The following is a 16,286-nucleotide window of genomic DNA, read 5'->3' on the forward strand; positions in this document are numbered from 1 at the left end:
TTTAGGAGAAGGAAGCACCTAAAAGCTAGGCGAAATGGTCCTAGATCCAAGGAAATCTTTCAGATCAGGCTCAGTTTCTTAAATAGTTTGCATTAACATAATCAGTTCCAGGTCTGTGTGGGGCTGAGCTTGAGAACTCCTTAGTAAGTAGGCGTTTACAACAATAAGGGGTTTAATATTACAACACAGGTGAACATTCAGACACATTATCATAAGCTCACCTTGTCCAGGGACCCAAGCATGCTGCCTTTCCACTCTCAGAGCCCTTCACCTAACCTACTGTGCAGCTGTTTCACCTTTAATATCACTGTTCCACAGGCAGCGTGACGTCACAATGCTCCTTGTCTGTAGCCCGACCCAGGAGCCTTTGCAAACCTGGTATAATCTACATACTTACGGTGTGTTTAGTCTTGGACCACAAATGCAGTGAAGAATAATGGATTGCTACTCTTCATACATTTTTGACCATTGGCTCAGATTTGAATGCGTACTGGCCATCTGAGCATCTCTGCCAGGCCACCCTATGTCTAGAGACTGTAGATTTAGAGAGTTTATAAACATTGTCAGTTCATCAATAAAGTGTGCTCGCTTCGGCAGCACATATACTAAAATTGGAACGATACAGAGAAGATTAGCATGGCCCCTGCGCAAGGATGACACGCAAATTCGTGAAGCGTTCCATATTTTTAACAGCTTTCAGGAGAGAAATCTTTTTTGTTTTCAAGACTAATTGAAAAAATAAAGCAGGTCCCAGTGCTGTCCCCGTAATATGTATTTTTCAATTAGTCTCTCCTCAACATTTTTTATGTATTTGCTTTGCAGTAAAGAAGGTGCGCTCTATGTTCGGCTGCATTTAGCAAGGAAGCCTGCAGGACTTCTGGGACTTTTCTTTCTCTTTTTTAGCCTCACTGTCATTATTCTTCACCACCCCCAAATCTATACTGCTGCAGTGTTGTGTTGCTTTGTGGGAAGCAGGACAAAGAGAAGGGCAGGGCCTATGCAAATGAAGGCCTCAGGGATGTCTGGGAGTGCCTTTTTAGCAGTATTGTTAAAGTCCACCTTGCAACCGGATTGGTCGGGTAAGCTGAAAAACACCATGCCAGATTGGGCACCAGGTGTCTAGGCGCTTGGAGGACATATTGGGTCTACATCCCTCAGTTTCTGAGGTCCAAGAAATGTTCACCCTCTACCCTAATAGAGAGGTCTTGGCCGATCGTGGCTGAGAGGGGAAGAAGGTAGCAGTGCAAGATGCTTATGGTCCTTCTCTAATAATGGACCAACTTTCTCTCTCTCCTTACCTGTGGTTCTGCCTGGCTACTGGGGCTACCAGTTGTAAGCCTGCAGCCCACAGGGAGTTGGTTTGTTCCTCTCACACATGTAAATGGGTAAGCATTCAAGTGCACACACCTGCCTACGTCCACAGACCCTCGCGCACACACACTTTTGTCAACAAGCTTTTTCGCAATTAAGAGTATCAGGGACCCATGTTGAAATACAAAAGCAGCACACCACGTGACGGCCATCACATAGAGTCCAGCAGCAAATGGGAAACGTTTAACTAGCTGTGGTCCTATTACTTGCGCTCTACCGTGGAACAACTGCTGGATGAGTCCTGCTGGAGAATATTGAACCTACAACAAGTCTGAGGTAAATAAAAATTCCACAGGAATATAATCAAACAGGGACCTACAACCCTTCCGAGCCAGATAGGAGTCGAACCTACAATCTTCTGATCCGTAGTCAGACGCGTTATCCATTGCGCCACTGGCCCTATGTAGACTTACGCATCCTTTTGTCCTTAAGTGGGCTAGAAAGTGTGTGTATGTGTGTGTGAAGGCACAAGGAAACCCATCTGACCTCCTGGAAGTCTGTTCTGTGAGGTTTTCCCAAGTTTTACAAAGGACTTTAGGAGAAGGAAGCACCTAAAAGCTAGGCGAAATGGTCCTAGATCCAAGGAAATCTTTTAGATCAGGCTCAGTTTCTTAAATAGTTTGCATTAACATAATCAGTTCCAGGTCTGTGTGGGGCTGAGCTTGAGAACTCCTTAGTAAGTAGGCGTTTACAACAATAAGGGGTTTAATATTACAACACAGGTGAACATTCAGACACATTATCATAAGCTCACCTTGTCCAGGGACCCAAGCATGCTGCCTTTCCACTCTCAGAGCCCTTCACCTAACCTACTGTGCAGCTGTTTCACCTTTAATATCACTGTTCCACAGGCAGCGTGACGTCACAATGCTCCTTGTCTGTAGCCCGACCCAGGAGCCTTTGCAAACCTGGTATAATCTACATACTTACGGTGTGTTTAGTCTTGGACCACAAATGCAGTGAAGAATAATGGATTGCTACTCTTCATACATTTTTGACCATTGGCTCAGATTTGAATGCGTACTGGCCATCTGAGCATCTCTGCCAGGCCACCCTATGTCTAGAGACTGTAGATTTAGAGAGTTTATAAACATTGTCAGTTCATCAATAAAGTGTGCTCGCTTCGGCAGCACATATACTAAAATTGGAACGATACAGAGAAGATTAGCATGGCCCCTGCGCAAGGATGACACGCAAATTCGTGAAGCGTTCCATATTTTTAACAGCTTTCAGGAGAGAAATCTTTTTTGTTTTCAAGACTAATTGAAAAAATAAAGCAGGTCCCAGTGCTGTCCCCGTAATATGTATTTTTCAATTAGTCTCTCCTCAACATTTTTAATGTATTTGCTTTGCAGTAAAGAAGGTGCGCTCTATGTTCAGCTGCATTTAGCAAGGAAGCCTGCAGGACTTCTGGGACTTTTCTTTCTCTTTTTTAGCCTCACTGTCATTATTCTTCACCACCCCCAAATCTATACTGCTGCAGTGTTGTGTTGCTTTGTGGGAAGCAGGACAAAGAGAAGGGCAGGGCCTATGCAAATGAAGGCCTCAGGGATGTCTGGGAGTGCCTTTTTAGCAGTATTGTTAAAGTCCACCTTGCAACCGGATTGGTCGGGTAAGCTGAAAAACACCATGCCAGATTGGGCACCAGGTGTCTAGGCGCTTGGAGGACATATTGGGTCTACATCCCTCAGTTTCTGAGGTCCAAGAAATGTTCACCCTCTACCCTAATAGAGAGGTCTTGGCTGATCGTGGCTGAGAGGGGAAGAAGGTAGTAGTGCAAGATGCTTATGGTCCTTCTCTAATAATGGACCAACTTTCTCTCTCTCCTTACCTGTGGTTCTGCCTGGCTACTGGGGCTACCAGTTGTAAGCCTGCAGCCCACAGGGAGTTGGTTTGTTCCTCTCACACATGTAAATGGGTAAGCATTCAAGTGCACACACCTGCCTACGTCCACAGACCCTCGCGCACACACACTTTTGTCAACAAGCTTTCTCGCAATTAAGAGTATCAGGGACCCATGTTGAAATACAAAAGCAGCACACCACGTGACGGCCATCACATAGAGTCCAGCAGCAAATGGGAAACGTTTAACTAGCTGTGGTCCTATTACTTGCGCTCTACCGTGGAACAACTGCTGGATGAGTCCTGCTGGAGAATATTGAACCTACAACAAGTCTGAGGTAAATAAAAATTCCACAGGAATATAATCAAACAGGGACCTACAACCCTTCCGAGCCAGATAGGAGTCGAACCTACAATCTTCTGATCCGTAGTCAGACGCGTTATCCATTGCGCCACTGGCCCTATGTAGACTTACGCATCCTTTTGTCCTTAAGTGGGCTAGAAAGTGTGTGTATGTGTGTGTGAAGGCACAAGGAAACCCATCTGACCTCCTGGAAGTCTGTTCTGTGAGGTTTTCCCAAGTTTTACAAAGGACTTTAGGAGAAGGAAGCACCTAAAAGCTAGGCGAAATGGTCCTAGATCCAAGGAAATCTTTTAGATCAGGCTCAGTTTCTTAAATAGTTTGCATTAACATAATCAGTTCCAGGTCTGTGTGGGGCTGAGCTTGAGAACTCCTTAGTAAGTAGGCGTTTACAACAATAAGGGGTTTAATATTACAACACAGGTGAACATTCAGACACATTATCATACGCTCACCTTGTCCAGGGACCCAAGCATGCTGCCTTTCCACTCTCAGAGCCCTTCACCTAACCTACTGTGCAGCTGTTTCACCTTTAATATCACTGTTCCACAGGCAGTGTGACGTCACAATGCTCCTTGTCTGTAGCCCGAACCAGGAGCCTTTGCAAACCTGGTATAATCTACATACTTACGGTGTGTTTAGTCTTGGACCACAAATGCAGTGAAGAATAATGGATTGCTACTCTTCATACATTTTTGACCATTGGCTCAGATTTGAATGCCTACTGGCCATCTGAGCATCTCTGCCAGGCCACCCTATGTCTAGAGACTGTAGATTTAGAGAGTTTATAAACATTGTCAGTTCATCAATAAAGTGTGCTCGCTTCGGCAGCACATATACTAAAATTGGAACGATACAGAGAAGATTAGCATGGCCCCTGCGCAAGGATGACACGCAAATTCGTGAAGCGTTCCATATTTTTAACAGCTTTCAGGAGAGAAATCTTTTTTGTTTTCAAGACTAATTGAAAAAATAAAGCAGGTCCCAGTGCTGTCCCCGTAATATGTATTTTTCAATTAGTCTCTCCTCAACATTTTTAATGTATTTGCTTTGCAGTAAAGAAGGTGCGCTCTATGTTCAGCTGCATTTAGCAAGGAAGCCTGCAGGACTTCTGGGACTTTTCTTTCTCTTTTTTAGCCTCACTGTCATTATTCTTCACCACCCCCAAATCTATACTGCTGCAGTGTTGTGTTGCTTTGTGGGAAGCAGGACAAAGAGAAGGGCAGGGCCTATGCAAATGAAGGCCTCAGGGATGTCTGGGAGTGCCTTTTTAGCAGTATTGTTAAAGTCCACCTTGCAACCGGATTGGTCGGGTAAGCTGAAAAACACCATGCCAGATTGGGCACCAGGTGTCTAGGCGCTTGGAGGACATATTGGGTCTACATCCCTCAGTTTCTGAGGTCCAAGAAATGTTCACCCTCTACCCTAATAGAGAGGTCTTGGCCGATCGTGGCTGAGAGGGGAAGAAGGTAGCAGTGCAAGATGCTTATGGTCCTTCTCTAATAATGGACCAACTTTCTCTCTCTCCTTACCTGTGGTTCTGCCTGGCTACTGGGGCTACCAGTTGTAAGCCTGCAGCCCACAGGGAGTTGGTTTGTTCCTCTCACACATGTAAATGGGTAAGCATTCAAGTGCACACACCTGCCTACGTCCACAGACCCTCGCGCACACACACTTTTGTCAACAAGCTTTTTCGCAATTAAGAGTATCAGGGACCCATGTTGAAATACAAAAGCAGCACACCACGTGACGGCCATCACATAGAGTCCAGCAGCAAATGGGAAACGTTTAACTAGCTGTGGTCCTATTACTTGCGCTCTACCGTGGAACAACTGCTGGATGAGTCCTGCTGGAGAATATTGAACCTACAACAAGTCTGAGGTAAATAAAAATTCCACAGGAATATAATCAAACAGGGACCTACAACCCTTCCGAGCCAGATAGGAGTCGAACCTACAATCTTCTGATCCGTAGTCAGACGCGTTATCCATTGCGCCACTGGCCCTACGTAGACTTACGCATCCTTTTGTCCTTAAGTGGGCTAGAAAGTGTGTGTATGTGTGTGTGAAGGCACAAGGAAACCCATCTGACCTCCTGGAAGTCTGTTCTGTGAGGTTTTCCCAAGTTTTACAAAGGACTTTAGGAGAAGGAAGCACCTAAAAGCTAGGCGAAATGTTCCTAGATCCAAGGAAATCTTTTAGATCAGGCTCAGTTTCTTAAATAGTTTGCATTAACATAATCAGTTCCAGATCTGTGTGGGGCTGAGCTTGAGAACTCCTTAGTAAGTAGGCGTTTACAACAATAAGGGGTTTAATATTACAACACAGGTGAACATTCAGACACATTATCATAAGCTCACCTTGTCCAGGGACCCAAGCATGCTGCCTTTCCACTCTCAGAGCCCTTCACCTAACCTACTGTGCAGCTGTTTCACCTTTAATATCACTGTTCCACAGGCAGCGTGACGTCACAATGCTCCTTGTCTGTAGCCCGACCCAGGAGCCTTTGCAAACCTGGTATAATCTACATACTTACGGTGTGTTTAGTCTTGGACCACAAATGCAGTGAAGAATAATGGATTGCTACTCTTCATACATTTTTGACCATTGGCTCAGATTTGAATGCGTACTGGCCATCTGAGCATCTCTGCCAGGCCACCCTATGTCTAGAGACTGTAGATTTAGAGAGTTTATAAACATTGTCAGTTCATCAATAAAGTGTGCTCGCTTCGGCAGCACATATACTAAAATTGGAACGATACAGAGAAGATTAGCATGGCCCCTGCGCAAGGATGACACGCAAATTCGTGAAGCGTTCCATATTTTTAACAGCTTTCAGGAGAGAAATCTTTTTTGTTTTCAAGACTAATTGAAAAAATAAAGCAGGTCCCAGTGCTGTCCCCGTAATATGTATTTTTCAATTAGTCTCTCCTCAACATTTTTAATGTATTTGCTTTGCAGTAAAGAAGGTGCGCTCTATGTTCAGCTGCATTTAGCAAGGAAGCCTGCAGGACTTCTGGGACTTTTCTTTCTCTTTTTTAGCCTCACTGTCATTATTCTTCACCACCCCCAAATCTATACTGCTGCAGTGTTGTGTTGCTTTGTGGGAAGCAGGACAAAGAGAAGGGCAGGGCCTATGCAAATGAAGGCCTCAGGGATGTCTGGGAGTGCCTTTTTAGCAGTATTGTTAAAGTCCACCTTGCAACCAGATTGGTCGGGTAAGCTGAAAAACACCATGCCAGATTGGGCACCAGGTGTCTAGGCGCTTGGAGGACATATTGGGTCTACATCCCTCAGTTTCTGAGGTCCAAGAAATGTTCACCCTCTACCCTAATAGAGAGGTCTTGGCCGATCGTGGCTGAGAGGGGAAGAAGGTAGCAGTGCAAGATGCTTATGGTCCTTCTCTAATAATGGACCAACTTTCTCTCTCTCCTTACCTGTGGTTCTGCCTGGCTACTGGGGCTACCAGTTGTAAGCCTGCAGCCCACAGGGAGTTGGTTTGTTCCTCTCACACATGTAAATGGGTAAGCATTCAAGTGCACACACCTGCCTACGTCCACAGACCCTCGCGCACACACACTTTTGTCAACAAGCTTTTTCGCAATTAAGAGTATCAGGGACCCATGTTGAAATACAAAAGCAGCACACCACGTGACGGCCATCACATAGAGTCCAGCAGCAAATGGGAAACGTTTAACTAGCTGTGGTCGTATTACTTGCGCTCTACCGTGGAACAACTGCTGGATGAGTCCTGCTGGAGAATATTGAACCTACAACAAGTCTGAGGTAAATAAAAATTCCACAGGAATATAATCAAACAGGGACCTACAACCCTTCCGAGCCAGATAGGAGTCGAACCTACAATCTTCTGATCCGTAGTCAGACGCGTTATCCATTGCGCCACTGGCCCTATGTAGACTTACGCATCCTTTTGTCCTTAAGTGGGCTAGAAAGTGTGTGTATGTGTGTGTGAAGGCACAAGGAAACCCATCTGACCTCCTGGAAGTCTGTTCTGTGAGGTTTTCCCAAGTTTTACAAAGGACTTTAGGAGAAGGAAGCACCTAAAAGCTAGGCGAAATGGTCCTAGATCCAAGGAAATCTTTTAGATCAGGCTCAGTTTCTTAAATAGTTTGCATTAACATAATCAGTTCCAGGTCTGTGTGGGGCTGAGCTTGAGAACTCCTTAGTAAGTAGGCGTTTACAACAATAAGGGGTTTAATATTACAACACAGGTGAACATTCAGACACATTATCATACGCTCACCTTGTCCAGGGACCCAAGCATGCTGCCTTTCCACTCTCCGAGCCCTTCACCTAACCTACTGTGCAGCTGTTTCACCTTTAATATCACTGTTCCACAGGCAGCGTGACGTCACAATGCTCCTTGTCTGTAGCCCGACCCAGGAGCCTTTGCAAACCTGGTATAATCTACATACTTACGGTGTGTTTAGTCTTGGACCACAAATGCAGTGAAGAATAATGGATTGCTACTCTTCATACATTTTTGACCATTGGCTCAGATTTGAATGCGTACTGGCCATCTGAGCATCTCTGCCAGGCCACCCTATGTCTACAGACTGTAGATTTAGAGAGTTTATAAACATTGTCAGTTCATCAATAAAGTGTGCTCGCTTCGGCAGCACATATACTAAAATTGGAACGATACAGAGAAGATTAGCATGGCCCCTGCGCAAGGATGACACGCAAATTCGTGAAGCGTTCCATATTTTTAACAGCTTTCAGGAGAGAAATCTTTTTTGTTTTCAAGACTAATTGAAAAAATAAAGCAGGTCCCAGTGCTGTCCCCGTAATATGTATTTTTCAATTAGTCTCTCCTCAACATTTTTAATGTATTTGCTTTGCAGTAAAGAAGGTGCGCTCTATGTTCAGCTGCATTTAGCAAGGAAGCCTGCCGGACTTCTGGGACTTTTCTTTCTCTTTTTTAGCCTCACTGTCATTATTCTTCACCACCCCCAAATCTATACTGCTGCAGTGTTGTGTTGCTTTGTGGGAAGCAGGACAAAGAGAAGGGCAGGGCCTATGCAAATGAAGGCCTCAGGGATGTCTGGGAGTGCCTTTTTAGCAGTATTGTTAAAGTCCACCTTGCAACCGGATTGGTCGGGTAAGCTGAAAAACACCATGCCAGATTGGGCACCAGGTGTCTAGGCGCTTGGAGGACATATTGGGTCTACATCCCTCAGTTTCTGAGGTCCAAGAAATGTTCACCCTCTACCCTAATAGAGAGGTCTTGGCCGATCGTGGCTGAGAGGGGAAGAAGGTAGCAGTGCAAGATGCTTATGGTCCTTCTCTAATAATGGACCAACTTTCTCTCTCTCCTTACCTGTGGTTCTGCCTGGCTACTGGGGCTACCAGTTGTAAGCCTGCAGCCCACAGGGAGTTGGTTTGTTCCTCTCACACATGTAAATGGGTAAGCATTCAAGTGCACACACCTGCCTACGTCCACAGACCCTCGCGCACACACACTTTTGTCAACAAGCTTTTTCGCAATTAAGAGTATCAGGGACCCATGTTGAAATACAAAAGCAGCACACCACGTGACGGCCATCACATAGAGTCCAGCAGCAAATGGGAAACGTTTAACTAGCTGTGGTCCTATTACTTGCGCTCTACCGTGGAACAACTGCTGGATGAGTCCTGCTGGAGAATATTGAACCTACAACAAGTCTGAGGTAAATAAAAATTCCACAGGAATATAATCAAACAGGGACCTACAACCCTTCCAAGCCAGATAGGAGTCGAACCTACAATCTTCTGATCCGTAGTCAGACGCGTTATCCATTGCGCCACTGGCCCTATGTAGACTTACGCATCCTTTTGTCCTTAAGTGGGCTAGAAAGTGTGTGTATGTGTGTGTGAAGGCACAAGGAAACCCATCTGACCTCCTGGAAGTCTGTTCTGTGAGGTTTTCCCAAGTTTTACAAAGGACTTTAGGAGAAGGAAGCACCTAAAAGCTAGGCGAAATGGTCCTAGATCCAAGGAAATCTTATAGATCAGGCTCAGTTTCTTATATAGTTTGCATTAACATAATCAGTTCCAGGTCTGTGTGGGGCTGAGCTTGAGAACTCCTTAGTAAGTAGGCGTTTACAACAATAAGGGGTTTAATATTACAACACAGGTGAACATTCAGACACATTATCATAAGCTCACCTTGTCCAGGGACCCAAGCATGCTGCCTTTCCACTCTCAGAGCCCTTCACCTAACCTACTGTGCAGCTGTTTCACCTTTAATATCACTGTTCCACAGGCAGCGTGACGTCACAATGCTCCTTGTCTGTAGCCCGACCCAGGAGCCTTTGCAAACCTGGTATAATCTACATACTTACGGTGTGTTTAGTCTTGGACCACAAATGCAGTGAAGAATAATGGATTGCTACTCTTCATACATTTTTGACCATTGGCTCAGATTTGAATGCGTACTGGCCATCTGAGCATCTCTGCCAGGCCACCCTATGTCTAGAGACTGTAGATTTAGAGAGTTTATAAACATTGTCAGTTCATCAATAAAGTGTGCTCGCTTCGGCAGCACATATACTAAAATTGGAACGATACAGAGAAGATTAGCATGGCCCCTGCGCAAGGATGACACGCAAATTCGTGAAGCGTTCCATATTTTTAACAGCTTTCAGGAGAGAAATCTTTTTTGTTTTCAAGACTAATTGAAAAAATAAAGCAGGTCCCAGTGCTGTCCCCGTAATATGTATTTTTCAATTAGTCTCTCCTCAACATTTTTAATGTATTTGCTTTGCAGTAAAGAAGGTGCGCTCTATGTTCAGCTGCATTTAGCAAGGAAGCCTGCAGGACTTCTGGGACTTTTCTTTCTCTTTTTTAGCCTCACTGTCATTATTCTTCACCACCCCCAAATCTATACTGCTGCAGTGTTGTGTTGCTTTGTGGGAAGCAGGACAAAGAGAAGGGCAGGGCCTATGCAAATGAAGGCCTCAGGGATGTCTGGGAGTGCCTTTTTAGCAGTATTGTTAAAGTCCACCTTGCAACCGGATTGGTCGGGTAAGCTGAAAAACACCATGCCAGATTGGGCACCAGGTGTCTAGGCGCTTGGAGGACATATTGGGTCTACATCCCTCAGTTTCTGAGGTCCAAGAAATGTTCACCCTCTACCCTAATAGAGAGGTCTTGGCCGATCGTGGCTGAGAGGGGAAGAAGGTAGCAGTGCAAGATGCTTATGGTCCTTCTCTAATAATGGACCAACTTTCTCTCTCTCCTTACCTGTGGTTCTGCCTGGCTACTGGGGCTACCAGTTGTAAGCCTGCAGCCCACAGGGAGTTGGTTTGTTCCTCTCACACATGTAAATGGGTAAGCATTCAAGTGCACACACCTGCCTACGTCCACAGACCCTCGCGCACACACACTTTTGTCAACAAGCTTTTTCGCAATTAAGAGTATCAGGGACCCATGTTGAAATACAAAAGCAGCACACCACGTGACGGCCATCACATAGAGTCCAGCAGCAAATGGGAAACGTTTAACTAGCTGTGGTCCTATTACTTGCGCTCTACCGTGGAACAACTGCTGGATGAGTCCTGCTGGAGAATATTGAACCTACAACAAGTCTGAGGTAAATAAAAATTCCACAGGAATATAATCAAACAGGGACCTACAACCCTTCCGAGCCAGATAGGAGTCGAACCTACAATCTTCTGATCCGTAGTCAGACGCGTTATCCATTGCGCCACTGGCCCTATGTAGACTTACGCATCCTTTTGTCCTTAAGTGGGCTAGAAAGTGTGTGTATGTGTGTGTGAAGGCACAAGGAAACCCATCTGACCTCCTGGAAGTCTGTTCTGTGAGGTTTTCCCAAGTTTTACAAAGGACTTTAGGAGAAGGAAGCACCTAAAAGCTAGGCGAAATGGTCCTAGATCCAAGGAAATCTTTTAGATCAGGCTCAGTTTCTTAAATAGTTTGCATTAACATAATCAGTTCCAGGTCTGTGTGGGGCTGAGCTTGAGAACTCCTTAGTAAGTAGGCGTTTACAACAATAAGGGGTTTAATATTACAACACAGGTGAACATTCAGACACATTATCATAAGCTCACCTTGTCCAGGGACCCAAGCATGCTGCCTTTCCACTCTCAGAGCCCTTCACCTAACCTACTGTGCAGCTGTTTCACCTTTAATATCACTGTTCCACAGGCAGCGTGACGTCACAATGCTCCTTGTCTGTAGCCCGACCCAGGAGCCTTTGCAAACCTGGTATAATCTACATACTTACGGTGTGTTTAGTCTTGGACCACAAATGCAGTGAAGAATAATGGATTGCTACTCTTCATACATTTTTGACCATTGGCTCAGATTTGAATGCGTACTGGCCATCTGAGCATCTCTGCCAGGCCACCCTATGTCTAGAGACTGTAGATTTAGAGAGTTTATAAACATTGTCAGTTCATCAATAAAGTGTGCTCGCTTCGGCAGCACATATACTAAAATTGGAACGATACAGAGAAGATTAGCATGGCCCCTGCGCAAGGATGACACGCAAATTCGTGAAGCGTTCCATATTTTTAACAGCTTTCAGGAGAGAAATCTTTTTTGTTTTCAAGACTAATTGAAAAAATAAAGCAGGTCCCAGTGCTGTCCCCGTAATATGTATTTTTCAATTAGTCTCTCCTCAACATTTTTAATGTATTTGCTTTGCAGTAAAGAAGGTGCGCTCTATGTTCAGCTGCATTTAGCAAGGAAGCCTGCAGGACTTCTGGGACTTTTCTTTCTCTTTTTTAGCCTCACTGTCATTATTCTTCACCACCCCCAAATCTATACTGCTGCAGTGTTGTGTTGCTTTGTGGGAAGCAGGACAAAGAGAAGGGCAGGGCCTATGCAAATGAAGGCCTCAGGGATGTCTGGGAGTGCCTTTTTAGCAGTATTGTTAAAGTCCACCTTGCAACCGGATTGGTCGGGTAAGCTGAAAAACACCATGCCAGATTGGGCACCAGGTGTCTAGGCGCTTGGAGGACATATTCGGTCTACATCCCTCAGTTTCTGAGGTCCAAGAAATGTTCACCCTCTACCCTAATAGAGAGGTCTTGGCCGATCGTGCCGATCGTGGCTGAGAGGGGAAGAAGGTAGCAGTGCAAGATGCTTATGGTCCTTCTCTAATAATGGACCAACTTTCTCTCTCTCCTTACCTGTGGTTCTGCCTGGCTACTGGGGCTACCAGTTGTAAGCCTGCAGCCCACAGGGAGTTGGTTTGTTCCTCTCACACATGTAAATGGGTAAGCATTCAAGTGCACACACCTGCCTACGTCCACAGACCCTCGCGCACACACACTTTTGTCAACAAGCTTTTTCGCAATTAAGAGTATCAGGGACCCATGTTGAAATACAAAAGCAGCACACCACGTGACGGCCATCACATAGAGTCCAGCAGCAAATGGGAAACGTTTAACTAGCTGTGGTCCTATTACTTGCGCTCTACCGTGGAACAACTGCTGGATGAGTCCTGCTGGAGAATATTGAACCTACAACAAGTCTGAGGTAAATAAAAATTCCACAGGAATATAATCAAACAGGGACCTACAACCCTTCCGAGCCAAACCTACAATCTTCTGATCCGTAGTCAGACGCGTTATCCATTGCGCCACTGGCCCTATGTAGACTTACGCATCCTTTTGTCCTTAAGTGGGCTAGAAAGTGTGTGTATGTGTGTGTGAAGGCACAAGGAAACCCATCTGACCTCCTGGAAGTCTGTTCTGTGAGGTTTTCCCAAGTTTTACAAAGGACTTTAGGAGAAGGAAGCACCTAAAAGCTAGGCGAAATGGTCCTAGATCCAAGGAAATCTTTTAGATCAGGCTCAGTTTCTTAAATAGTTTGCATTAACATAATCAGTTCCAGGTCTGTGTGGGGCTGAGCTTGAGAACTCCTTAGTAAGTAGGCGTTTACAACAATAAGGGGTTTAATATTACAACACAGGTGAACATTCAGACACATTATCATAAGCTCACCTTGTCCAGGGACCCAAGCATGCTGCCTTTCCACTCTCAGAGCCCTTCACCTAACCTACTGTGCAGCTGTTTCACCTTTAATATCACTGTTCCACAGGCAGCGTGACGTCACAATGCTCCTTGTCTGTAGCCCGACCCAGGAGCCTTTGCAAACCTGGTATAATCTACATACTTACGGTGTGTTTAGTCTTGGACCACAAATGCAGTGAAGAATAATGGATTGCTACTCTTCATACATTTTTGACCATTGGCTCAGATTTGAATGCGTACTGGCCATCTGAGCATCTCTGCCAGGCCACCCTATGTCTAGAGACTGTAGATTTAGAGAGTTTATAAACATTGTCAGTTCATCAATAAAGTGTGCTCGCTTCGGCAGCACATATACTAAAATTGGAACGATACAGAGAAGATTAGCATGGCCCCTGCGCAAGGATGACACGCAAATTCGTGAAGCGTTCCATATTTTTAACAGCTTTCAGGAGAGAAATCTTTTTTGTTTTCAAGACTAATTGAAAAAATAAAGCAGGTCCCAGTGCTGTCCCCGTAATATGTATTTTTCAATTAGTCTCTCCTCAACATTTTTAATGTATTTGCTTTGCAGTAAAGAAGGTGCGCTCTATGTTCAGCTGCATTTAGCAAGGAAGCCTGCAGGACTTCTGGGACTTTTCTTTCTCTTTTTTAGCCTCACTGTCATTATTCTTCACCACCCCCAAATCTATACTGCTGCAGTGTTGTGTTGCTTTGTGGGAAGCAGGACAAAGAGAAGGGCAGGGCCTATGCAAATGAAGGCCTCAGGGATGTCTGGGAGTGCCTTTTTAGCAGTATTGTTAAAGTCCACCTTGCAACCGGATTGGTCGGGTAAGCTGAAAAACACCATGCCAGATTGGGCACCAGGTGTCTAGGCGCTTGGAGGACATATTCGGTCTACATCCCTCAGTTTCTGAGGTCCAAGAAATGTTCACCCTCTACCCTAATAGAGAGGTCTTGGCCGATCGTGCCGATCGTGGCTGAGAGGGGAAGAAGGTAGCAGTGCAAGATGCTTATGGTCCTTCTCTAATAATGGACCAACTTTCTCTCTCTCCTTACCTGTGGTTCTGCCTGGCTACTGGGGCTACCAGTTGTAAGCCTGCAGCCCACAGGGAGTTGGTTTGTTCCTCTCACACATGTAAATGGGTAAGCATTCAAGTGCACACACCTGCCTACGTCCACAGACCCTCGCGCACACACACTTTTGTCAACAAGCTTTTTCGCAATTAAGAGTATCAGGGACCCATGTTGAAATACAAAAGCAGCACACCACGTGACGGCCATCACATAGAGTCCAGCAGCAAATGGGAAACGTTTAACTAGCTGTGGTCCTATTACTTGCGCTCTACCGTGGAACAACTGCTGGATGAGTCCTGCTGGAGAATATTGAACCTACAACAAGTCTGAGGTAAATAAAAATTCCACAGGAATATAATCAAACAGGGACCTACAACCCTTCCGAGCCAAACCTACAATCTTCTGATCCGTAGTCAGACGCGTTATCCATTGCGCCACTGGCCCTATGTAGACTTACGCATCCTTTTGTCTTTAAGTGGGCTAGAAAGTGTGTGTATGTGTGTGTGAAGGCACAAGGAAACCCATCTGACCTCCTGGAAGTCTGTTCTGTGAGGTTTTCCCAAGTTTTACAAAGGACTTTAGGAGAAGGAAGCACCTAAAAGCTAGGCGAAATGGTCCTAGATCCAAGGAAATCTTTTAGATCAGGCTCAGTTTCTTAAATAGTTTGCATTAACATAATCAGTTCCAGGTCTGTGTGGGGCTGAGCTTGAGAACTCCTTAGTAAGTAGGCGTTTACAACAATAAGGGGTTTAATATTACAACACAGGTGAACATTCAGACACATTATCATAAGCTCACCTTGTCCAGGGACCCAAGCATGCTGCCTTTCCACTCTCAGAGCCCTTCACCTAACCTACTGTGCAGCTGTTTCACCTTTAATATCACTGTTCCACAGGCAGCGTGACGTCACAATGCTCCTTGTCTGTAGCCCGACCCAGGAGCCTTTGCAAACCTGGTATAATCTACATACTTACGGTGTGTTTAGTCTTGGACCACAAATGCAGTGAAGAATAATGGATTGCTACTCTTCATACATTTTTGACCATTGGCTCAGATTTGAATGCGTACTGGCCATCTGAGCATCTCTGCCAGGCCACCCTATGTCTAGAGACTGTAGATTTAGAGAGTTTATAAACATTGTCAGTTCATCAATAAAGTGTGCTCGCTTCGGCAGCACATATACTAAAATTGGAACGATACAGAGAAGATTAGCATGGCCCCTGCGCAAGGATGACACGCAAATTCGTGAAGCGTTCCATATTTTTAACAGCTTTCAGGAGAGAAATCTTTTTTGTTTTCAAGACTAATTGAAAAAATAAAGCAGGTCCCAGTGCTGTCCCCGTAATATGTATTTTTCAATTAGTCTCTCCTCAACATTTTTAATGTATTTGCTTTGCAGTAAAGAAGGTGCGCTCTATGTTCAGCTGCATTTAGCAAGGAAGCCTGCAGGACTTCTGGGACTTTTCTTTCTCTTTTTTAGCCTCACTGTCATTATTCTTCACCACCCCCAAATCTATACTGCTGCAGTGTTGTGTTGCTTTGTGGGAAGCAGGACAAAGAGAAGGGCAGGGCCTATGCAAATGAAGGCCTCAGGGATGTCTGGGAGTGCCTTTTTAGCAGTATTGTTAAAGTCCA

At 45.1% G+C, this 16,286-nt stretch overlaps 14 non-coding genes across 14 annotated transcripts; 9 read left to right on the forward strand and 5 right to left on the reverse strand.

Annotated features, from left to right (window-relative positions):
• The first annotated feature begins 581 nt into the window (after nt 1-581).
• LOC147704665 (U6 spliceosomal RNA) lies at nt 582-688 on the forward strand. The gene has a single exon (XR_015299081.1). It is a non-coding gene; the product is annotated as a U6 spliceosomal RNA (small nuclear RNA).
• Nucleotides 689-1,698: 1,010 nt separating this feature from the next.
• Nucleotides 1,699-1,771, reverse strand: TRNAR-ACG (transfer RNA arginine (anticodon ACG)). Its single transcript has one exon. It is a non-coding gene; the product is annotated as a tRNA-Arg (tRNA).
• A 714-nt stretch (nt 1,772-2,485) lies between these two features.
• On the forward strand, nt 2,486-2,592 carry LOC147704667 (U6 spliceosomal RNA). Its single transcript, XR_015299082.1, has one exon. It is a non-coding gene; the product is annotated as a U6 spliceosomal RNA (small nuclear RNA).
• Nucleotides 2,593-3,602: 1,010 nt separating this feature from the next.
• Nucleotides 3,603-3,675, reverse strand: TRNAR-ACG (transfer RNA arginine (anticodon ACG)). Its single transcript has one exon. It is a non-coding gene; the product is annotated as a tRNA-Arg (tRNA).
• Nucleotides 3,676-4,389: 714 nt separating this feature from the next.
• LOC147704669 (U6 spliceosomal RNA) lies at nt 4,390-4,496 on the forward strand. The gene has a single exon (XR_015299083.1). It is a non-coding gene; the product is annotated as a U6 spliceosomal RNA (small nuclear RNA).
• A 1,010-nt stretch (nt 4,497-5,506) lies between these two features.
• Nucleotides 5,507-5,579, reverse strand: TRNAR-ACG (transfer RNA arginine (anticodon ACG)). The gene has a single exon. It is a non-coding gene; the product is annotated as a tRNA-Arg (tRNA).
• A 714-nt stretch (nt 5,580-6,293) lies between these two features.
• LOC147704671 (U6 spliceosomal RNA) lies at nt 6,294-6,400 on the forward strand. Its single transcript, XR_015299085.1, has one exon. It is a non-coding gene; the product is annotated as a U6 spliceosomal RNA (small nuclear RNA).
• Nucleotides 6,401-7,410: 1,010 nt separating this feature from the next.
• Nucleotides 7,411-7,483, reverse strand: TRNAR-ACG (transfer RNA arginine (anticodon ACG)). The gene has a single exon. It is a non-coding gene; the product is annotated as a tRNA-Arg (tRNA).
• A 714-nt stretch (nt 7,484-8,197) lies between these two features.
• LOC147704673 (U6 spliceosomal RNA) lies at nt 8,198-8,304 on the forward strand. The gene has a single exon (XR_015299086.1). It is a non-coding gene; the product is annotated as a U6 spliceosomal RNA (small nuclear RNA).
• Nucleotides 8,305-10,101: 1,797 nt separating this feature from the next.
• Nucleotides 10,102-10,208, forward strand: LOC147704674 (U6 spliceosomal RNA). The gene has a single exon (XR_015299087.1). It is a non-coding gene; the product is annotated as a U6 spliceosomal RNA (small nuclear RNA).
• Nucleotides 10,209-11,218: 1,010 nt separating this feature from the next.
• Nucleotides 11,219-11,291, reverse strand: TRNAR-ACG (transfer RNA arginine (anticodon ACG)). Its single transcript has one exon. It is a non-coding gene; the product is annotated as a tRNA-Arg (tRNA).
• Nucleotides 11,292-12,005: 714 nt separating this feature from the next.
• On the forward strand, nt 12,006-12,112 carry LOC147704676 (U6 spliceosomal RNA). The gene has a single exon (XR_015299088.1). It is a non-coding gene; the product is annotated as a U6 spliceosomal RNA (small nuclear RNA).
• A 1,795-nt stretch (nt 12,113-13,907) lies between these two features.
• On the forward strand, nt 13,908-14,014 carry LOC147704677 (U6 spliceosomal RNA). The gene has a single exon (XR_015299089.1). It is a non-coding gene; the product is annotated as a U6 spliceosomal RNA (small nuclear RNA).
• Nucleotides 14,015-15,809: 1,795 nt separating this feature from the next.
• On the forward strand, nt 15,810-15,916 carry LOC147704678 (U6 spliceosomal RNA). Its single transcript, XR_015297684.1, has one exon. It is a non-coding gene; the product is annotated as a U6 spliceosomal RNA (small nuclear RNA).
• The last annotated feature ends 370 nt before the right edge of the window (nt 15,917-16,286 follow it).

The sequence above is a fragment of the Lissotriton vulgaris genome, chromosome 7 (genome assembly GCF_964263255.1).
Source record: "Lissotriton vulgaris chromosome 7, aLisVul1.2, whole genome shotgun sequence".
NCBI lineage: Eukaryota > Metazoa > Chordata > Amphibia > Caudata > Salamandridae > Lissotriton > Lissotriton vulgaris.